Consider the following 22514-nt stretch of genomic DNA (forward strand, 5'->3'; position numbering starts at 1 on the left):
GTCTACTTTTTTTTCCTTCGTCAAGAGCTTTATGAATGTTGAAGAGAGCCGTAGAATTTACATGTAAAGTATGAATTTTCTGTTAATTTATGCTACTGCTGAATAGAGACCAAAAATACGTAAGGATCGGCAGGAGGGGGGTGTATCAAGGGGAATCATTTGACCCTTTCTTTTTAAACCTTTTTTCTCTTTCTCTTGTCATCGTTTTCTTGTTTCTTTCAAGTTTCGCGCCTGTTCTCAGTAGTAACTAACTCTGTCTTCGATCCTCTGTCAACTGCTTGATTTGTCTTCTAGTTTCTCTCTCGTACTCTGCTTTTCTCTTTTCTCTGTCTTCCTGTCTCTCTCAATTCTTTCCCTTCTCTTACTTATTTCACTTCGTATCCGTCTCTTCTGTCTCTCTCTCTATTCCTTCCCTTCTCTTACTTATTTCAATTCGTATCCGTCTCTTCTGTCTCTCTCTCTCTATTCTTTCCCTTCTCTTACTTATTTCAATTCGTATCCGTCTCTTCTGTCTCTTTCTCTCTCTCTCTCTCTATTCTTTCCCTTCTCTTACTTATTTCAATTCGTATCCGTCTCTTCTGTCTCTCTCTCTCTTCTTTCCCTTCTCTTACTTATTTCAATTCGTATCCGTCTCTTCTGTCTCTCTCTCTATTCTTTCCCTTCTCTTACTTATTTCAATTCGTATCCGTCTCTTCTGTCTCTCTCTCTCTTCTTTCCCTTCTCTTACTTATTTCAATTCGTATCCGTCTCTTCTGTCTCTCTCTCTATTCTTTCCCTTCTCTTACTTATTTCAATTCGTATCCGTCTCTTCTGTCTCTCTCTCTCTTCTTTCCCTTCTCTTACTTATTTCAATTCGTATCCGTCTCTTCTGTCTCTCTCTCTATTCTTTCCCTTCTCTTACTTATTTCAATTCGTATCCGTCTCTTCTGTCTCTCTCTCTCTCTATTCTTTCCCTTCTCTTACTTATTTCAATTCGTATCCGTCTCTTCTGTCTCTCTCTCTCTTCTTTCCCTTCTCTTACTTATTTCACTTCGTATCCGTCTCTTATCTCTCTTTCTCTATTCTTTCCCTTCACTTACTTATTTCAATTCGTATCCGTCTCTTCTGTCTCTCTCTCTCTATTCTTTCCCTTCTCTTACTTATTTCAATTCGTATCCGTCTCTTCTGTCTCTTTCTCTCTCTCTCTATTCTTTCCCTTCTCTTACTTATTTCAATTCGTATCCGTCTCTTCTGTCTCTCTCTCTCTTCTTTCCCTTCTCTTACTTATTTCAATTCGTATCCGTCTCTTCTGTCTCTCTCTCTATTATTTCCCTTCTCTTACTTATTTCAATTCGTATCCGTCTCTTCTGTCTCTCTCTCTCTCTCTATTCTTTCCCTTCTCTTACTTATTTCAATTCGTATCCGTCTCTTCTGTCTCTCTCTCTCTTCTTTCCCTTCTCTTACTTATTTCACTTCGTATCCGTCTCTTATCTCTCTCTCTATTCTTTCCCTTCACTTACTTATTTCAATTCGTATCCGTCTCTTCTGTCTCTCTCTCTCTTCTTTCCCTTCTCTTACTTATTTCACATCATATCCGTCTCTTCTGTCTCTCTCTCTCTCTCTCTATTCTTTCCCTTCTCTTACTTATTTCAATTCGTATCCGTCTCTTCTGTGTCTCTCTCTCTCTCTCTCTCTCTCTATTCTTTCCCTTCTCTTACTTATTTCAATTCGTATCCGTCTCTTCTGTCTCTCTCTCTCTCTCTATTCTTTCCCTTCTCTTACTTATTTCGATTCGTATCCGTCTCTTCTGTCTCTCTCTCTCTCTTCTTTCCCTTCCCTTACTTATTTCACATCATATCCGTCTCTTCTGTCTCTCTCTCTCTCTCTCTCTATTCTTTCCCTTCTCTTACTTATTTCAATTCGTATCCGTCTCTTCTGTGTCTCTCTCTCTCTCTCTCTCTATTCTTTCCCTTCTCTTACTTATTTCAATTCGTATCCGTCTCTTCTGTCTCTCTCTCTCTTCTTTCCCTTCTCTTACTTATTTCAATTCGTATCCGTCTCTTATCTCTCTCTCTCTATTCTTTCCCTTCTCTTACTTATTTCAATTCGTATCCGTCTCTTCTGTCTCTCTCTCTCTCTATTCTTTCCCTTCTCTTACTTATTTCAATTCGTATCCGTCTCTTCTGTCTCTCTCTCTCTTCTTTCCCTTCTCTTACTTATTTCAATTCGTATCCGTCTCTTATCTCTCTCTCTATTCTTTCCCTTCACTTACTTATTTCAATTCGTATCCGTCTCTTCTGTCTCTCTCTCTTCTTTCCCTTCTCTTACTTATTTCAATTCGTATCCGTCTCTTCTGTCTCTCTCACTCTCTTCTTTCCCTTCTCTTACTTATTTCACTTCGTATCCGTCTCTTCTGTCTCTCTCTCTCTCTCTCTATTCTTTCCCTTCTCTTACTTATGTCAATTCGTATCCGTCTCTTCTGTCTCTCTCTCTCTTCTTTCCCTTCTCTTACTTATTTCACATCATATCCGTCTCTTCTGTCTCTCTCTCTCTCTCTCTATTCTTTCCCTTCTCTTACTTATTTCAATTCGTATCCGTCTCTTCTCTCTCTCTCTCTCTCTCTCTCTCTCTCTCTCTCTCTATTCTTTCCCTTCTCTTACTTATTTCACATCATATCCGTCTCTTCTTCTTCTTCTTCTTCTTCTCTCTCTCTCTCTCTCTCTCTCCTTCCTTGCTTTTCTTCCTGTCAATCCTGTTTATTTCTTCCTCTCTAGCTTATTTTATTCCTCTATCTCAATCGTTTCTTTCACTTTGTCTCTCTTTGCGGAGTGTTCTATTGTCTCCTTTCACATCTCTGTTCTCTCCGTTGATATATCTCTTTCTTTCTGATGACTTTTTTAGAAACTACGGCGTAAAATATCGCCTCGGCCAGCAATGACGTTCCCATTGGAGGGACTGGAGGGTGGAGCCCATTCTATTTTATCTGAAAAAGAAATACAAATTGCGGAATAAATTGTGGCACGTTCGTGTATACGAGTGAGACATTGCTGTAGTTGTGAGTTGCTGAACATTCAATTTCTACGTATATTGTTGTTGTTATAAACGATTTTTAAACTAATTAACCTGAATCAACACGCTTGAAGAGTCAAGGAACAATGTATACTCGATTGTAGAGGCAGGTGAGGTCTCAGGCAGAAATTTTACCGTCAGTGTGTGTGCATAAAATGGCTCTGAGGTACACCCAGCCTCTGAATGACTTACCTGGGGAATAAAGTCAGGCAGAGCGTGGTGCCTATCAGATGTACAAAAAGCAGGGATCATAACTGTGTAGTCTATACTTTAACCTTCTCCCCTATCCCCTATCATGGGATATATACAGGATGGTCCAAAAATACTTTACATCTTTGTATGTGCATAAAAATTTATTCGGACACGTTATAGAACTTGTTGTGGTGTCATTTTGTTAGGAAATACCTCAAGTTTGACTAGCGTTGTGAAATAAGAAATAGTACCGAATTGCGCCACCGTAAGTTATTTTTGTAAGAGAAATAAACAATATTAAACAAAAAAAAATTATGTTTCCATTTAAAAATTTTGAGTGACCTTTAAAATGGCCGCCTACTGAAACATGGGTATGGCATTCCCTTTTCTCCTTAAAGTCAATTAACTTTAATTTTAAATATTTCTTTCGAAAACGCTTCGTTTGTAAGATATTTCGAGTTATCAACTTGAATGGTCCACCCTGTGTGTATATATAGTGCGTGCGTGTGTGTGTGTGTTAGCACTTGATTATGAAGCATCAGGTTCAGTTCTTCCCAAAATAAAATTCTGGGAACGCTAAAGCAAGCCTGGACATGAGTACATTAATAGTCACTCATTCTCACCATCTTGATTAAACTCGATATATAGAATAACTACGATAAGTAGCAAAAATGGGATAAAGAATCAATATAACATAAAATAACAGGAAATGCCCTCTGAATAAATCAGCTTGTGGTTCCTTTATTATAATATTATCCGTTAGTTCTTGCTGCCCTTGTAGTCACGAAGAAGCACGGATATTCACATTCTCGTTTCATACACGCCGGACCATGTGGCCGAGTGGTTAGCACATCGCGCTACAACGCCAAGGGTCCCGGGTTCGAATCCCGCTCGGGCTTGGTTGTTTGTGAATGTCCCTTCATCAATTTCATCATTTCATCACTCATCCCTATCTTCGCAAATTAGCCAAGAGACGCAAAGTAAAATAAAATAAATCAATCCAATCCAATCGTTTCATACACTTGGTTATCGAGGTTGGTCATCAGAAGAAGCAAATGACTTTAAATGTCCAAGTAAATTTTGCAAAAGAATAAGAAAACAACTTTTGAAACAGAAAAATCCAACCGCAGCCAGTTAATCGGATTTATTTCCATACAAAGCTTAACAACTCTTTATCTTTAGTTTTATTCCCGTTCTTATTCACTTCCAACGCCGCAGTAGAAATTCGTCAAGACAAACAAGAGGCAAAGGTTCTAATGAGACCTCTCTTGTTTAGAAAACAAGTTTTACATGGTTTGTAAAGAAAAACTCCTTCGCTCTTTTTATTTCTTCAGAAGAAGTCGAGAAACGAAAAAAGATGAAATCCAACTCGGAAAGAAGTGAGAATTTTTTCCCCTTCATCATTAAACGAGAATATATAAAGTGGTTTAAAGAAGGAGAAATAAAAGTTTTCTTTTTTAATGGGACGAAAAAAGAAGCAATGAAAAGAAAAATGTAGTTAAAAGTCACAGAACTGTTGGAATGGCTTTCTCGTATCGTATTTTGTTCCATACCCTTCATTTATTTAAATGCTGCTATTGCTTTCTAATTGAAATTACGATTATTTAAAGTCTATTACTGGCAACACTTTTCATGAACTTTTATTTTCATGTAGTTTAGATGTGAGTCAATCTAAACAGGCACTGTCTACTAGATACATAAGTTAACTTTATCACAGTTTAAAAGAAATATATTTAAGCTTGCAAATGTTGCTGTTGTGCTATAATATCGAGTGCAGACAAACAACAGCCCAAAAAAATCTGGAAGCGAGACTCAACTTTTCTAAACTTAGAACTCATTGTTTCCCCTTGTACCATTATTATACAAAGTCAACGATTTGTTCATCTGCATGGTTTCCATATGTAACTTCACAGCTAGCAGATGTCATGCACTAACGCTTGATAGGTAAACAATGGGCCCAATTGCTACGCTGCACTGAACATAACCTTGAAGCGAGCAGGACAATTTATCACTGCTTATCTAGTGGCTAACATACACCGAACTGAAGCCTGCCTGCGATATAAGGAGCGTTCGGCATTTCACTTCTTGATGTCAAGCGCGTTCGAAAATTTACTTAGCAGTGTTCGAACGGAATAAAATGTAGGTGTAGGAGGTGGGGGAATTCAGAAATCTCAGTTTTTCAAGTACTGAGAAAGAGAACGAAGAGCAAGAAAGGAAGAGAAATAAAAAGAGAAGGAGGCAGTAAGAGAAAGAGATGAAAGAAAGCAAAGGATATGGAGGATAGGAGAAAAGGGTAAAGAAAAGCAAGGAAAGAAGTTCGAGCGATGGAAAAAGATAGATAAAAGTAGACACCTTCTATACTCTAAGGTAGACACCAAGGAAAAATAAGAAGAGAAAGAGATTAAAAAGAAAACGAGGAAGAAATAGAAAAAGGAGATAGTAAAACAGAAAGCAATGAAGAAATAGAAAAGAAGAGATTAAAGAGAAAACAAGGAAGAAAAAGAAAAAGAGAAGTAGGAAATGAGAGAGTAAAGCAGAAAGCAAGGAAGAAGTAGAAAAGAGAGTGAAGAAAAAAGAAGGAAGAAATAGAAAAAGAGAAAGACGACAACGAGGAACAACACGGAAGAGAAATGAAAAAAATGGTGATTATTTTGATTCAGGATTCGACCTTACGGCACGTGACTTCGGCAGATTCTCACTTTCTGTTGCGTTTTCTTTCTTCCTTTGAAACACCTTCTCGATATTCTCTCTCTTACCTTCTCTGTCTTTTTCGTCACCTTGCGAAGTGTTCTACTAATACAGTACAGTAGAATTGCCGAGAAATTTTATTCCAGGACGGACAAAATATTTTCTTGTTGACCTTGGCTACCAAGATTTTCTTTCTCACTCTATGTCTGTTTCTCTACTGCTTTCCCCCTCTATTTTTATTTCTATGTTTCTTTTCTCCTATATCCTGTCTTTTCTTTCTATCTTTGCTTCTTCCTCTGTTTCTGAATATTTTCTGCTACTTTATCTGTTTACCTCTTTTTTACTATCTTTCGATATTTCCTCCTTTCTATGTTTCGCTATCTCCTTCTGTTCCTGTTTCTCTCTATCATTCATTCCATCTCGCTGTCTGCCTCTATGTAGATGGAATTGTGATACTCTACTGTGGCTTATTCTGAACATTCCTCAGGTTGGCTGTTTGTGAATTCTTCCTGTTTTTCTCTGCCTCTTTCTGTCTTTAATTTTCGCTCCTCTGCTCTCTTCAACTGATTCTTGTCTACTATATGCGCACATGATTTTGAAAAATTTTCCTTCTTGCCATAGAAGGGGGCCAGAGCCTACCTTTTCCCACCCATTGGCGAAGCCCCTGGGGTGACTAGAAGCATCACTGCAGATAGAAAATTACTTCATCTCTAGAAATGTCTATAAAAGTTGTTTGTGTGCGTCGGGGTAGTAGACGACGACCATAATGACGTCAAACTAGACCTGACGTAGATTGGAACGTATGACGAGCAGTGGATTTTAAAATAAAACTTTAAGCCTAGGCCTGATAGCATCTTTATCGCGCCACGTGCTTTTCATCAAGGTCCCATGGTGTAATGGTTAGCACTCTGGACTTTGAATCCAGCGATCCGAGTTCAAATCTCGGTGGGACCTCAATATTTTTTACTTCAGTGTGTTGCGTGCGTGGATATGCAAGTTGTAAATTGCCAAAAGTAACTTATATTAAAGATTTAATTCCGGTTGGATATGTTCAAGAAGAAAGTAATGTTAAAACCTGTTTTCATGTTGTTTTTTCAATAATACCTTGTTCGTGAAACTACGTCCCCACGTAATCAGAGGAATTCCAAATTTTTGGCAATGGACGAGCATGGAGAGGGTAATTGTGGAGCTGTTTTAAAAAGAAAGGAGTTATCTAGGATTAGATGCGATTCTCCCAGACTAAGGCCCTCAATGGAGTTTATAGGGTATAAGTTATAACATTCAGGGGCGTGTGAAGGGTCTTCCATACGTCCCTATTGATTAGCGCTGCACCTTATTTCTGATTACATAAGCGTAGCTATTTGTATGTATGTTTGAATTTATCTTTAAGTCAAATTTAAGCACAGAAAGGCTAATCGGAACTGGACGTACAGTTTAAAGTGAGATCCGAACCACCATGCGCCTCCTCCACGTGCGTAGCTATTGTTTTAAAAAGAGTTGGATCTCATTAACTACTTAATACTCATAAAATGTAATAATTTTGTATTTATTTTAAACTTCTGAGTGTGCGTTTTCTTGTCTTTTCAGATGCTAGAGGGAAAATTGGAAGAATGTGGGACCGATGTTACATTAAACAACAAGGTAAGAGCACCAATAAGACAATGTTTAGTGAAATGAATGAAGTTGCATTATCGATGCATAGTATACTCTGTCCAGGGAATGTCTGGAGCAAGTCTCTGCGCAAGTAGTGGCTCGAGAGGGCTCGACCAATGAACAAGTGCGAGGGAACGGAGGGAAAAGCGTGGAGGTACCAGCCGTTTACAGCGGCGTGTACTGCATCGCTCCGTCCACTCGCTTGCTCCCCTTCTATGCCGTTATGCGTGGCCTTCCTCCATAGATTCCCGTGATAGAGTATGGAGATACGCTCTAAGGATTGCAATTAAATGAGATATCCTCTATGAATCCCTTCGCACTCTTCTCGGTGAAGCCAGTATCTAATGTGAATAAATTCTAACCGGCCAAAGCATGTGATCAATTCAAGACGGTGGACAGTCATTGGTTGCTGAAATGACGCCATTTTGGAGCTGCGTGATAAAAATGCAACAAACAGAAACAGAATTCCTCACTAAACTCTGCACTCACACTGTAACATAAGCAAAATAGCAATAAAACATTACGATAATTAAGCACTCATTTCCGAGTCGTTGTGCGTCATTCTCCCAAGGTTAAGTTGTTAAAACCACCTGCTTGGCGGCGCTAGTAACTTCTGTATTAAACTTTGAGAGGTAAGATACATATCCTAGCAACGAAACATTCCGAAAACACACAATTCTAAAACAACATTTGCTTTAAAAATAAGTTGTTCTGAAAGAATATCAGCTTTGTTGACTCATTACTTGAGATAAAATCGTCTGTCTTGTGCGGTGGTTTGTTACATAAACCTCTTCTAACTCGGAGAGTGTAAACTCATTGAGATTATCAACTCAATGAGTAGTTGCTTTAGAAAAGAAAGCTTATAATTTTCTTGGTATATTTCTCTTTCTATCTAAATGAATCAACGTTATCTGAATGTTGATATTGGGAGAGGTAAAATGGTACTTACCCTCTTGTGGAAGTTATGGGTGGGGGAAAAAGAAATTTCACCCATCACCCCTTGATTTCCGATATTATAAATACCGGGTGTCCCAGAAGTCTTTCCCTGATTACAAACTTTATTCATATCCGCTATATGCAATGTAGAGATGTGAAAGTGGTGCCAAAATGTTGGAAAACTAACCAAGTTTATTTGTTGCAGGTTTCAGTAATGTGGCTGTAGTGTAGCAGTGTCAGTGCCAAGGAATCCGGAATTAATGCTCTTGACATCGGGTTGCATCTTTCCATACAATGTTTCTTGGACTTGACAGGATTTGGGAATGAAGATAAATTCCATTTTTTTAAATACCAACTTATTGATGGCAGATATTCTAGACGAAAGAATTCTGTACATTTGAAAGTTCCTCTGCACTGTTATTGGTGACCGGGTCTCGTGATACAAGAGGACATGCTGAGCTTTTTCCTGATTTGTGAACATTTCCGGTTTTCTGGACACTGAAACTGCTACACTACAGCCACGTTACTCAAACCTGCAACAAATAAACTTGGTTAGTTTTCCAACATTTTGGCACCACTTTCACATCTCTACATTGCATATAGCGGATATGAATAAAGTTTGTAATCAGGGAAATACTTCAGGGACACCAGTTACCTCATCAGAAAAAAAGCATTGTGCACGTCGTAAGACAATATCTAACAAAATACCATGATATCGATATAACTTGGCTTGCATAAAGAGCTACGAAATAAACTACTTATAAATGACGTTTTTTGTTTGTCTCAGACATGACCTGTAGCAGAGATAAAATTCGGTGGACAAACAGATCTCACTGTATCATAAATATTAAATTTGGTGGTCTGATAAAGTACCAAGTACGAATTTATTCCAGCATAAATTATTTCGTTGTATCCGTGCGTAAACGGAGCTCCATCATTGACGGTACCGCTGAATATTAGTTAAGTTGTTGACCGTAATGTAAGCTGTTCCACTTCATACTTTACGAGCAGACCTAATTTAATTTTCCTCCCTGGCCTAACGTTAAGAACACCCGTGTGATCCTTCGAAACACACACGAAACAAGATTACCCTAGATGGTATGTACAACGTGCTTTGCTTTTTGTCCGAATAGAGGGGCTTATAGATGCACGAAGCTGATACGTAACTCCCAGAAATAAATAAAACGAGAGACCACGAAATCGCTTGGTCACACGTGAAATATGGCATCGATAATGCACTGTTTAAGAGGCCTTCGTAGAACCAACCTACTGTATTAGTAGTGCGCGGGGCCACTTTTATGTTTTCATGCTAAACAGGGAACATGCTCGTCACGTACCCGCGCAGGTCACGAACCGTGTGGGCAGAGTGTATCACGCTTTCTTTATACGTGTATGATTGCAAGGCCGATAAGCACTTTGTGTGTGGTTTAGCACGTATGAATGAAATGCAGGGTCGAGTTTGTGGGGTTGAAAATTGTATACGCACAGATCAATTTGTACAGATGTCGAGGTAGCAAGGTTGAAAGCAAGCACAGATTAGCTTCTGGTTTGTCCGCCAGATGGACGATTCTGTTTATTTTCGAACGCGCACAAGGATAATTTCGATTTCCGCGCTACAGTTGAACGCTCTGCCTGACTAATCGATCGTGAAGTGGAAAAGTTGTGGAAGCGATTACGATTTTCTTCTATTTTTTCTTCCGCGTTTCAGTAATCGTGGCACACGAGAATTTAAACTGTGCAAGAATTTCTCCTTAAAGGAGGATGAGGCAGGAACTGTCAACTTTCTTCACGTATAAAACTCACTTTAGTACAGTGGGATGCATAAGTATTACCAAACAAATTGTATGGCACCATATTTAATCTCATTGTTTTACTCAATGAGAGCTTCAAGAATTAAATCAAAACGCCAAACTTACCACTGACAACCTTTGCACCAGCACATGTAACAATCCAGTAATTAAAAATACGTAGGATAATAATAAAAATAATCGTGGATAACTTGCCGAGCAATTATTGTGCATCCCAATGTATGTACAGTCACGGACACTGCCGGCTTGTAATGCATACATTGACTTTCAATGGAATCGTTACAAGCTGTCAGTGTCCGTGACTACAAACATCTACGTCCATTGTTATGTTATGTTGCTGACCATGCTGAAATGGCTGTTGCACTATGGATTGGGTGCTGTTTAATTACTACGAAAAATATGATTTCTGTACAAGCCGTGAAATTCATACATTCAATCTCCAAACATACAACATACATATAGGAGGATTTATTCTTGGAAGAAAATGTGTAAAGAAAACAACCACTCGATCACCGAACCGGCTTGAGATTTATGAACGTAGTATAAATGTATTAGTATCATATATGAAGACCACGAAAGTTAGATGAATAATATTGTCAGACAAAATGTCCATTACAATTTTCATTCATATTCTCCTACATTCTGCGTGTCATGAAGGATCCAATTGTGCAGTGAGATCCATAAGTTTTGCTCAGCAAATTGTCCATGACTATTTTCGTTAGTTTTATCTTCATCCTACGTATTTTTACGTTTTCAGAGGTTGTAAGCAGATTGTTTGGTGTTTTTGTGTCAGTTCTTGAAGTTCTAATTGCATAAAACAAAGGGAGTAAGCGTGGTGATGGACAATTTGCTTGATAATACTTATGGATCCCACTGTACTCACGCTGGTACAGATGTTGTAAACGACTTCGGTGGTGTTGAGCTGTAATTCTTACCTCGCATTGTGATGCATGATGATGGACAATTTGCCGGGTAATACGCGTGCCACTCTACAAGAAATAGAGAAAACGTTCACTTTGTTTGGTTTTGCACGTTTTCAGCCTGTTTAATGCTGTATGTATCTATCAAATTGAAGCAAATATGAAGATATATTTTTCTGAATATTGCAAAAATATTGATGAAAGGTTGGAATGGCGTATGCGTGTGTTTCACTTACGTCACAAACTGTTGCATTGTGGTTTCGAGCAGCCACAATCAGAGTAAGATAAGTTACTCATAAAACGTAACGAGTTACAGTTACTTTGTTTCCACAAGTAACACATTACTGTCACCTTATCATGCAATATGTGTGTTTCACCTACGTCACAAACTGTTGCATTGTGGTTTCGAGCAGCCATGATTTAGGCCAGTTCTTGTAAGCACACGGAATTGAAGCGGGCGGGCGGGAGAGACTAACACAAACATTCGTGATTTAAAACAAGGTGCAGTTGGTGTAGATGTAACGAACGCTACGTGGTGGATATTTCCTTACAAACAACAAATAAAATTCGCCGCAAAGAACATGGCGGCTGTGCGAATCCTGATGTGACACGAGACCCACTTATACCTACCTACCTCTCTTTATTCAAACTCAGATCGTAATCACATGTATTAATAAAATAAGTCAATTTTATTCCACTTACGTGAGTTACCAACTTTATGTAACGCAATAAAATCATTACTAATTAATATTAATACATAATATTTATAGGCACTGTAGTGAAATATATAGAGAAGTTCACTTGCCATTGCAAATGATTTCAATCCATTTTTAGAGTAATTATGCAACTGTCACATGCGACACTGGACATGTCACGTAAACTTCTTCTCTTCCCAGAGAGCAGTTCGATCTCGATGCGTTCCTCGCGCGTTAGGAACCTTCTGGCACTGTTTTTCACACCTGGAAAATTAGACATTTGTTACAATCATTCAGTCATAACTTTTTACTGGTTAAAGATACATCGAAAAACCCTTCAATATTGCATTTCTCGTGAAATTCCAGCCTGATTTGATATATAACATCACCCCCCTTCCCATTTATAATTTTTGAGTTGAATTCAATATGGCGGACGTCCTCTTCAATATGGTTCTCCCTAGACCAAACGTGTTTCTATCGTGACCAATTGTACGTAGCCTAACTCCTTTACATTTTATAGGGGGTGTTAAGGAACTTTTGAATCACCGTCCCTGTATTGAAGATCTTTTGCTTGCAGGTTAGGTTAGCAGATACGCAGGTGTGCGTAATGTCAAATATTTGAAACGCCAATTCATTCTCCCCCGAGGCAATTAGTAGGACGTCCTGAGTTTGGAAGACATTTCACTGAAATATCCAACTGGTAAAGATCAGTTCCTGAGATGCACTGTTTTCATTGGGATTTCCATAATTCCTGAGTTTGGATCGGGAATAAATTCCTTTATCTATACTCTAGTACTCACACACCATAATTAGAAGTCGGAACCGAGCTTGCACCAAGCCACCCAGGAGGTAAAATACCAACGTGTGTATATGCTAAATGGCCATCTTAATTGGCCAATCACGAGGCGTCCATTTTGTAAGCCAGCCTCTCCATTGATAAAGTCACGCTTCGTAGCAGCTATCGTAATGACAGTTAATTACGATCCCAATCGAACGCGTGAGATTCTACCGCGATACGCATTGCGTGAGAAGTCCAATCAAATATTTTGAACCCCCTTTGCAAACACGCCTCAGTGATTTGGTCGCAATCATAGCGCATGGTACAGATATAACTGAAAATAAAGGCAATATAAGATAATAATAGAGACCGTATTTCTTGACACTAAAATATGCGGCAGGAAAGCAGTCAACTATACTCTATCTCGGGAATATCTGTAGCAGGGCCGCGCATAACAGTAGAGAAAGGGAGACAGCGAGTATTCAGTACACGCCGTTGCAAGGGCTGGTAAAGGTAGTCGCTTTTCCCCCTCCACGCAATCCCGAGCCCTGTCGAGTCACTATTTGCGCAGACTTGCTTTCGTTCCATCGCTCCAGAAATTCTCGGGGCAGTATAATTCTATAATATTCCTAACCCCAAAGGCTTATCGCTGCAGCATCATATGCCTTCTAGTAGCGTGACCAAGGGGGAGTTGTGGGTGTTATAATCCCCCCCCTTTCGCTCAGAATTTCTAAAAATAATAACTTTAAATGCTGGAAAATAAGGAGCTGACTACACTCACCCCCCCCCCCCCGCCCGCCTTGAAAATCCTCGGGCCGCCAATTTCTTTCGGTGTGTGAGGGCTGATCTTTTGTCAAGACACCCAAACATCAACCTCTCTTCCAAGCAGTACACCCTGGACCCTGGACTGCATTTTGCAGACTAACGAGACTCTGGCGTCAGGACCCACAGCCAATATAATTCTCTGTGGGGCCTGTATTGTGTTGTGTCCGTTCCTGTATGTGATTACGTCTTCATTTACATCAACCTATCACCATTCATCTTTGGAGCCTCTCCGATGTGATAGTGGCAACGAGGTCGTCTTGTAATCAAGGAATCCCGGGTTCGATACCCGGCGGAGACACGTAGTCCTTCAGATTCCACTTTAAACCGTATCCAGTCCAGTGGCGTATGCTGGTTCTAAATAGTGGGTAATCTCCGACCCTTGATCCTCAAACTCCAAAAGTTTCCGTGCAATTTATGTGAAGCTCCATATTGGATTTAGGAATATTGTTTCGGAATGTTTGTCTTATTGCTACGATCACAATCAATTAATTCTCGTTATTGCAGTTTACTATACGTGTAGAATTTCAAATAATAAAACAAGACAGTATTATAAAGCTATAAAAAACAACCTGTGAAATATAAAATGAAAGACGTGCACTAGTGAAATAAAAACCCGCAATATTAATTTAAGAGGACCCGATTACTTGTGCCGTACTACATCCAAAGCACGCTGTTTGTCCAGTTGCACGTCAATACGTGTCTGTGCGAAAGATTGCAGCTTAACAAAGGAAGTTATCTGACTTTTGGATTTTTCATGTTTGACACAAGCGTTGCAAAGATTACAGTATCCGCCACGCGTCCATACAAAGTAAGCCCCAAAAAGTAAGCACGGCCAACAAAAAAGCAAAGCTTATTAACACTTATACTTCCTGTCAACTATGGTGTTTTGTCATAATTTGCTTGCGAAAATGCCTCACATATTCCTGATTTTTGTCTTTGTGCGTAGAAATAAGTTCAAGCAATGACACTGGCCTACCTGTATTTACAATTTGCAACTTCTCCTGAAAAGATCTTGTTCCAAAAGGTTTCACCAGCAAATCTTGTATCACATCCATTACCCTTTAACACAGCACTATCACGACAAACACTAACACCTAAATAAATAATAAACACGAAGCACAGCACGAAGCCAACGACTACAAGCATTTAGTTTCACGCGCCAAACCTCTGTTGTTGTGTTCCTGGCTCAGAATGAAATTCCCTATGAATGATAAAAAAAATCCCTTTCCGAGCTCGAAATGACAGGTTTTAAAAGTTCGATTCATTGCAGGCCAAAGCCAGAATTTTATTTCGGGATGGGGATCATCCCTTATTAGCAGCCGCCACATAAAGTTGAAACAGTGGGATTAGAAGAAGTCCTGAAGATGAATCTCAGATTATTACAATGTATTATGCAAGGTGTTTAATCCTGCTAATGAAGTAAAATTAATTACCACTATATACTTTTTAAATTAGATATTTGTAGGATTTCGGGAAGGGGGGTTTCATTCCCCGGAGTCCTCCACCTGGCTACGTGCTTGATGTGTTTTTTTTCGTTTTATGTTTAATTCTTTCATCTTCATCACTATTAATCTAAAGAGGCGGAATATAGCAACTTAAATTAACTAATATATATATATATATATATATATATATAATTTATTTTTGATATCTTTCCCTTTAAAAAATATTCAGTTCCGTGAAAGAAGTATTTTCGCTGCTTTTGAAGATTTGAGAGGAGAAACAATCACTATTTTTGTAAATACAAGGATGGGGGAGTCAGCATATAGGTGCTTTAATTGCTTAAGCTTTGAATTTTAATTTAGTTTGCTTCATCTTCAATATTTAAGCTTTTTCCTTTTGATAAATTTATGTTCAAGTAACAGAAATCAGCAAGACAGAAGCAAATGTAAAGTGAAAATTAGCGTAGAATTGGTTTGCTCATGTTATTCAATTTTCCTGTTCTTCGCACTCTACAGGGTATGTTTTCCCTAGTTCAGAGGAGGGAACGGTAAAGGCTCTGAAGGTTGAGAGTGCGACCGGTGGACTCTCACAAGAAGGAGCTTACCCTGGCCACGGAATCACCGCGCCTGAGAAGCAGTGTTTCCTCTCCCTCTTTCTCTCTCCTCCCTCCTCGCCAAGGGTTGTAAGGGAAGCGGGTAGAGTGACGTCAGGGTGAGATTGCCTGAAGTCATTCCACCGGCTGGAGAAAGATTCCCGGACATTCAGCGGCAAACTGTTGGAAGCATTCGCGCGCTGGAAGCAAAGAAATGTATGCATCGAAATTGGTTTGGAAGAATATTGCGAAGAAATGTATATATATATTTTTTTTAAAAAAAAAAAAAAGAAATACAGCCGGGTCATCTGCGATTACCTAGATGACCCAGAGTATACGCCGCTGATCCAGTCCCGATTAGGCTATCCGTGCACAAAGTGGACTTTAAACAAACTCATCCGCGATTACACGAACTCCGTGGCGTAGTGGTTAGCACAGTCCACTGCGACGTCAGATGTCCCGAGTTCGAATCCCAGCCTGGGCATGAATTGTCTCTGTGAGTGTCCCTTTATCATATCCGCTTCGTCGCGATTAGTCAGAAGTGACAAAAAGCGAATTAAAATTAAACAAATCGTTCAAATCAATTTCGTTCAGATCCATCTTAATATTGTATTTTTATTTTTCTCTTGGTCTTTCTATATGTAGGAATTCATTATTACAAGGGTTTGTTTTAAGAACGGCTCGAAGCCAAATGTAATTTTAAGGTAATTTTATACGTCATTGTTAAAAATAATATTTAGGTCATGAGCTTCAGAACCGTATTATTGAACATCCGAGTACATTCAAAGAGTATTAAAAAGATCAAGGTCTCGATTGGTCTGGTTCTCGACTTGTGTTCGATATATCGCAACTGTCATCTCGATCATCTTATCTCGATTCTTTATTTAAATTCCCGTCCCTGTACGTAATGCTATACCTAGCGGGAATCAGTTCCTGATGTAAATTACTTTTAAATTGTTGATGTGTGTGATTATTCATTGTAATCGTGCCTTTACTTCACCCACAGCAGAATTGGAACGGATGGATAATTATAACGAGCTGGTTGGAATGATAAATTATACTCATCAGTGCTTTCATGATTGAAACTTGATATGATAACCTTTATGCCATTATCTTCGGATTTCTATTCTTTTTTCACTTGTATTCTTCAGAAAGAAATTCATACATATATGGACCTCTCTTTCAGCATTGAAATTCTATTCTTCTCTCTCTTCTTTTCCTTTTTCTATTTATTTCCTCCTTTCCCCCTCTCTTTTTCTCTGCTTTGTATTTTCTTTCTATTTTTATTTCTTTGTCTCTCTCTCTCTCTTCTCCGTATCTTTTCCATATTTACTTTTCTTGCCTTTCTTCTCTCATACCTTTGTTTTCTTTCTTTCTATCTATTTCTCTGTCTTCCTTCGTCCGTTTTTTCATTAATTCTTTCTATTATTTTTGTTCTGCATTCCTTTAACTGTTTCTCTTCTTTTTTCATCTTATTTCTTTTTTTTCCTTCCTTCATTTCTTTCTCTCCTTCTTCCATTCCTTCTTTTTTTCTTTGAATTGTTTGCCTTCTCCCCTTCGTTCATCTGTTTCATTTCTATTACTCTGCCTTCCCTCATGTTCTTTCTTCCTTTCATTCTTTCTTCTTGTTATTTTCCATCACCTGTTTCTTTCTTTATAATTGACTCATTCTCTTTTACTCCATTATTCTCTTTTTTCTTCTCTCTCGCTCCATCCCTCTGTATGTGTGTTTCTTGTTCTACTACACATGAATGATTCTAATATTTCATGTAGGGTAATATGGGTGCTCTAAGGTTTAACTAGACCCCACTGTTGCGCATTAGTGGCGACACCTAAGTCTTCCTTTTTCTCGCTTTTCTTCTACTATAGTTTTTCTACTCTGTCTCTCTCTATCCATCTCTCCATAATTCTAATTTTTTGCCTTCTCTTTTTTGTATTTGTTTCTCTTTCCTATTTCTTCGCTTTTTCAACTTTCCTGTTCTGTTTTTTGTCTAACTTTTCCCTATGTATCCCCTATCTCAGTTCCCGTCTGTTCCACGTCCCTCTTCTTTCTCCTTACAACTCGCAGACTCGCAAAAGCAGATGGGTGTGACTGGCAGTAGCCCGAGGATAAGCTAATTAAATTCTGTTAAAAGTAGGTTCCCCACCAATCCTGCAACTCGGTGACACAGAAACTGATCTGGTTGCGTCGGTTGCAGCCTACGACCTGCACCGGACAAGACTGAGGATAGATATCGTGAAGGTGGCTGCGACCTTTACACAGAGTACTGCTCAACTGGTCTTGGACCTGCCTCAACAACCTGACATAGAAATTCCTGACAATTGCACCTGTTGGAAATTCTTAGATCTTTCTCGATTGTATTCGCTGTCGTCTAGGTATCAATAACAGTTTGTTTCTAAAACGTGACTTTACAAAGACTATAACTACGATTTATTGATTCCGTTTATTTTACTTTGCTTGTCTACCACGTTTGATTAGTCGCGAAGATGAGGATGATGGATGATATGATGAAATATTTATGGATGGACACTCACAAACCCATGTCCAGGCTGGAATTGGAACTTGCGACCTCTTTCGTGGTGGCGGGATGTGCTAACCACTGCTGTCTATAAATACTTAGACGATGTTGAATGTTGTTGTTATCTTTCTTCTGTCATTTTTGGCTCATCTAGACTGCGAAGATGAAAGCTGATTAGATTAAATTGATGAAAAGACACTCATGCCCAGTTCGGGATCAGAACCCGAGACCTTTGGGGTTGAGGTTATGGAGTTGACCAGAGCGCCACAGCCACCGCGAGGATGGGTATATGTACCAACGGGAGTGCCACTCAAATGGTGTTGTTTAATATGCATAATTTTATGACTAGTCTTCCCTTCCAGATTGTAATATCTTTATTCTCTTTTTCTTCTTCTGTTATTTTTCTCTCCTCCTCTGTTTATTTATTTTTCTCTTGTTTTTCTGTTTTTCTTGTTTATTTATTTATTTCCCTCTTTTTCTTTGTTCACCTTTCTCTTCCTCCCTTTATACATTTCTTTCTTTCTGTCGTCCTCTCTGTTTCGTTATTTCTTTCTACCTTCTTCCCTTCTGTTTCTTTCTTTTCCCCTCTTTCTATGTTTCATTACTTCATTCTTTCCCTGTTTCTTTCTTACTCTCTCTCTCTTCATTTGTTTCTTTTCCTTTCACTCCTCTTGTTACTTTCTTCCTCTTCCTTGGTTTCTTTCTCTCTTCCACTCTTTCTTTTTGTCTGCTTTCTTTTGTTTCTTTATTTCTGTTTATCTCTTATTCTTTCTTTTATTTTGTGTCATATTCTTTCTACCTCTCATCTTTTTCTGGTTCGTACTGTCTCTGCCCAGCTCTCTCTCGCCTTGTAATCAAGGGGTCCCGGATTCGATACCCGGTGGAGGCACATAGGGGTTCGGATCCCACTTTAAACTGTAAGCCCAGTCCCGATTAGCCTTTCTGTGCATAAAGTGGACTTAAAACAAGAAATCAATCTCTCTCTCTCTCTCTCTCTGACCTTGAAAATCTCCATGTAAGCTATTTGGTAGGCAGTGGGTTCCTGCTTCAAGAAACGAGAATGTATTGATTCACGAGACGAGACTGCGACAAGTCTCGACATGATCCCTCCACGAAACCTCACATGCTCGCAAACAATCACTGACAAAACTTGGCAACATTGCTTCGACCTCAATGATTCATCGAGATTTTTCTCTTTCCGAGTAAAACCCCTGCGCGACGTTCGTTTCTGCCTCCTTATCCACCAGGCGAGAGAGGTGTTCTAGTTTTCTCCTCACCTTACCCACATACCGCGATATCAGTGGATGACGTAAGGCCTGGCGGTTATCTGCCCGCGCCGAGGAAAAGCTGCAGGATTTTTGCAAGCGAGGAAAGCGACTCACTCACCTTCTCCAAATACCTGACGAGTGAAGTGAAGCAGCGGTGACACGTGAGCGAGTGAGCTGGCAAATCGAGGAAAGGGGATTTACACAGTCATTCCTAAAGGGCCATTTGCGCCAATAGGTTTGAATGAGGAAAAGCGTGATGCCAGAGAATGGTCTTATCGTCACCTCCCATCATCATAGCACTATAATTGTTCCACTTGTAACACAAACGTTTCTATTGGAATTTGAAGTTTAAACTTGTTCATGAAGAAGATACGCAATGCAAAGTGTCTTGTTGTCTCCTCGCAATAAATTCTGTCAATGTTCGTTCCCTTCGCTTCACTTGGTGATGACGTTTGATCTTCTCTCCATCTAACCTGTCTTGGCATCACATGAGGGGGAGGGTACGTCAAACAGATTCTTCCCACGCGTAGAAATTGACGTCATTCATTTGTTTGATGAAAAACCAAAAGCTGATATTAATTGATTGCATCGATTTGCTTTACTTCTATTTACTGCCACTTTCGGTTAATCGCGAGGATGAAGGATGATGTGATGATTTGGACGAAGGGACACTGATAAAGTACACCCATGCGCCGGCCGGGATTTGAACCAGAGACCGCTGGGGTCGTACCGCGCTGTGCTAACCACTTCGCCACGGAGGTCGGCAAAAGCTGATTATATAGAACAAGAATGTGTTTTATATGAGAGCATTTCGTGACCAAAACTTCCACCTAACTTTCAAAGATTTTTCATTGGTTAGTGCATGAAAGTTATAACAAAATAGGAGAATGTATATCAAAATAGTCCTCCTCCGTAGTCGAGCGGGACGGCGTAGGTTCGAATCCGGCTCTGGTCGGAATTTATTCGGCCTACGTATAGGGCCGGTGGCAACCCACCATCGTGAGGAAATTGGGGAGCTTCGAATGAGTAAGCGTAATCCGGTCACGGAGACCTACTGTAACGGCTGGGGATACGTCGGGCTGACCCCCCGACTATTCCAATACTGGTTGAAGATCTCCACGCTTAGTGACGAAGGAAAGCGTGGGAGGGAGATCGGCAGTCGGTAGGTATGCCTAGGCCCTTCATGGGCTGTTGCGCAACGGATTGTTATTATTATTATTATATCAAAATATAAATATTTCGAAATGTGAAAATAATTCAAATGCACACGGCATTTGCTCATCATCTGATGATTCGAGTAGAACAGCCTATCCAATTGTTCAGGTTCATTATACTAGTATCATTAATTTATTACTGCTATTGCTAGTTAATCAAGTTTATATCAAGGATCTGACCCCCTCTACGAAACTTTTGTGGTGGTGTCAATATTCATGTAGGCACCCCCTCTCCCCCAAACACACACAACCACCATAGACGTTCGCAGGATTTTTTTTCCAGGGAGGGCAAGCATGGTGATTTTTTTACGGGGGTGGGGGACAACGAGACATATTTTCCCCCATGGCTGCGAACTCAAAAAACACATTCAGATTGAACCTATCATGTTCCCGCAACACCGTTCCAATAATAAACACAAATTACTGTGAATTGAATGAAATATATGTGTATAGTAAGTTTATGGTAACACCCATATTCCAGAGGGGAGCCTTTCCCCTCTCGTCCCCCCTTTCCGAACGTCCATGGCAACCACTCCCAATCGGTAGAAATCGCTAGTTATTGTTCATGAATGGTAAACGCTTCGTCAGGTTTGGGAAATACCTCCAAAAAGTGGCAACGTCGGACAAGACATGTGGGAGAGGAATCTGGTCTGGTCGTCACACACACGCACGTCCTTGTCTCCTGTAACAGCTTCCATTGTTTCTTGCATAGGCAGGAAAGACAAGCCGCGCGCATATGTGTTGTGTTCCACAAGTTATGTTTTGTTTCTGGCCATTCCCCGTCACTTAGCAGCTGTTGGGTCTTCAACAGGAAAGAGGGGAACGCGACCTTGTAGACAAAATCTCGATCGAAAGGAAGAAGCCAGACGTTTGTTTCGTACAGTGCTCTAAGTGGGTGGTTACCGTTCTTACTAAACAAACTTTCCATTGAGCCAATGCCGTATGTATACTGTGGAGCTAAAAAAGACTGAAGCAAAGAAAATGATGCTATTATATCGTGGGATTTGCGCTTCAGGGAAAGTTAGAGTGCATATGTGCCGTATATCTGGCATCTAAATTAATGCACACTTTTAATTAACAGTAACATTTACATACATACAGCCACTTTTGCACACAGCAGTACTCGAAATAATTAAAATTCAATTCTTGCTCACATATTTCACAAGCTGGTTTTTTGTGTGAGGGAATTCTTCTGTGATGTAGGCTCTTCACAAGGTTGCAAAATGATTGTTCCGGAGTTCTTTTTCGTTTCAATCGAGGCCCTCCGGGGTTAATTCAACGCATTTTGAGGAATATGGGGTGAATTGATTGCATAAAACTTTTAATAAATTATAATTCCAGAAAAGCCATGTGACGTCACATGATCATGTTTGTTGATTATTCTGGACCTGTAGAAGATACCTACTTTATGATATATTCACGCTCTGTCTTGATTAATTTGGTTTATTTTACTTCGATTTCCTGCCACTTTTGGCTAAATCTCGAGAATGTTGATGATGAAGGGACACTCACTAGGAGTACCCATGTCCAGGCCAGGATTTGAATCCGTGACCCCTGGCCTTGTAGTGCTCTGTGATATCCACTCCACAACGAAGGTCGGCTCACAGTCTGTCTCTTAACCTTGGTACTATGATGATGAAATTCTGGTCTGGTCATTCTTATGAGTTTATGTAGTATACGTCGATATTGAAGGTATATTGACACGTAGACGTCCTTTGTTCAAGGTCACAGATGGAATTCAGGAAAAGAAACCAACAGAAAATCCCCTTGCTATTTTTTTTACTGTATATTACGAAAAGTGTTAAGTATGATCACTTGGCCTGCGTCCAGGTCATAGTTGATTTCATATGCTAGTAATACTAGTGTATCAAAACAAATCCTTGTTGATAATCTTGGGACAATGAATGCAAGTAATTACAATACAAAAATAAATTA

The 22514-nt window shown here is 39.5% G+C and overlaps 1 protein-coding gene and 1 non-coding gene across 2 annotated transcripts in view; both read left to right on the forward strand.

The window, feature by feature from the left end:
- Window positions 1-6810: 6810 nt before the first annotated feature.
- TRNAQ-UUG (transfer RNA glutamine (anticodon UUG)) lies at window positions 6811-6882 on the forward strand. The gene has a single exon. It is a non-coding gene; the product is annotated as a tRNA-Gln (tRNA).
- A 667-nt stretch (window positions 6883-7549) lies between these two features.
- Window positions 7550-22514, forward strand: part of scramb1 (phospholipid scramblase 1) — a 152130-nt gene continuing 137165 nt past the window's right edge. The window contains exon 1 of the mRNA XM_083115549.1: window positions 7550-7569. The gene's annotated coding sequence lies outside the window, so the exon portion shown is untranslated. The remainder of the gene's footprint in view (window positions 7570-22514) is intronic.

The sequence above is a fragment of the Lepisma saccharinum genome, chromosome 30 (assembly GCF_977018435.1).
Source record: "Lepisma saccharinum chromosome 30, izLepSacc3.1, whole genome shotgun sequence".
NCBI lineage: Eukaryota > Metazoa > Arthropoda > Insecta > Zygentoma > Lepismatidae > Lepisma > Lepisma saccharinum.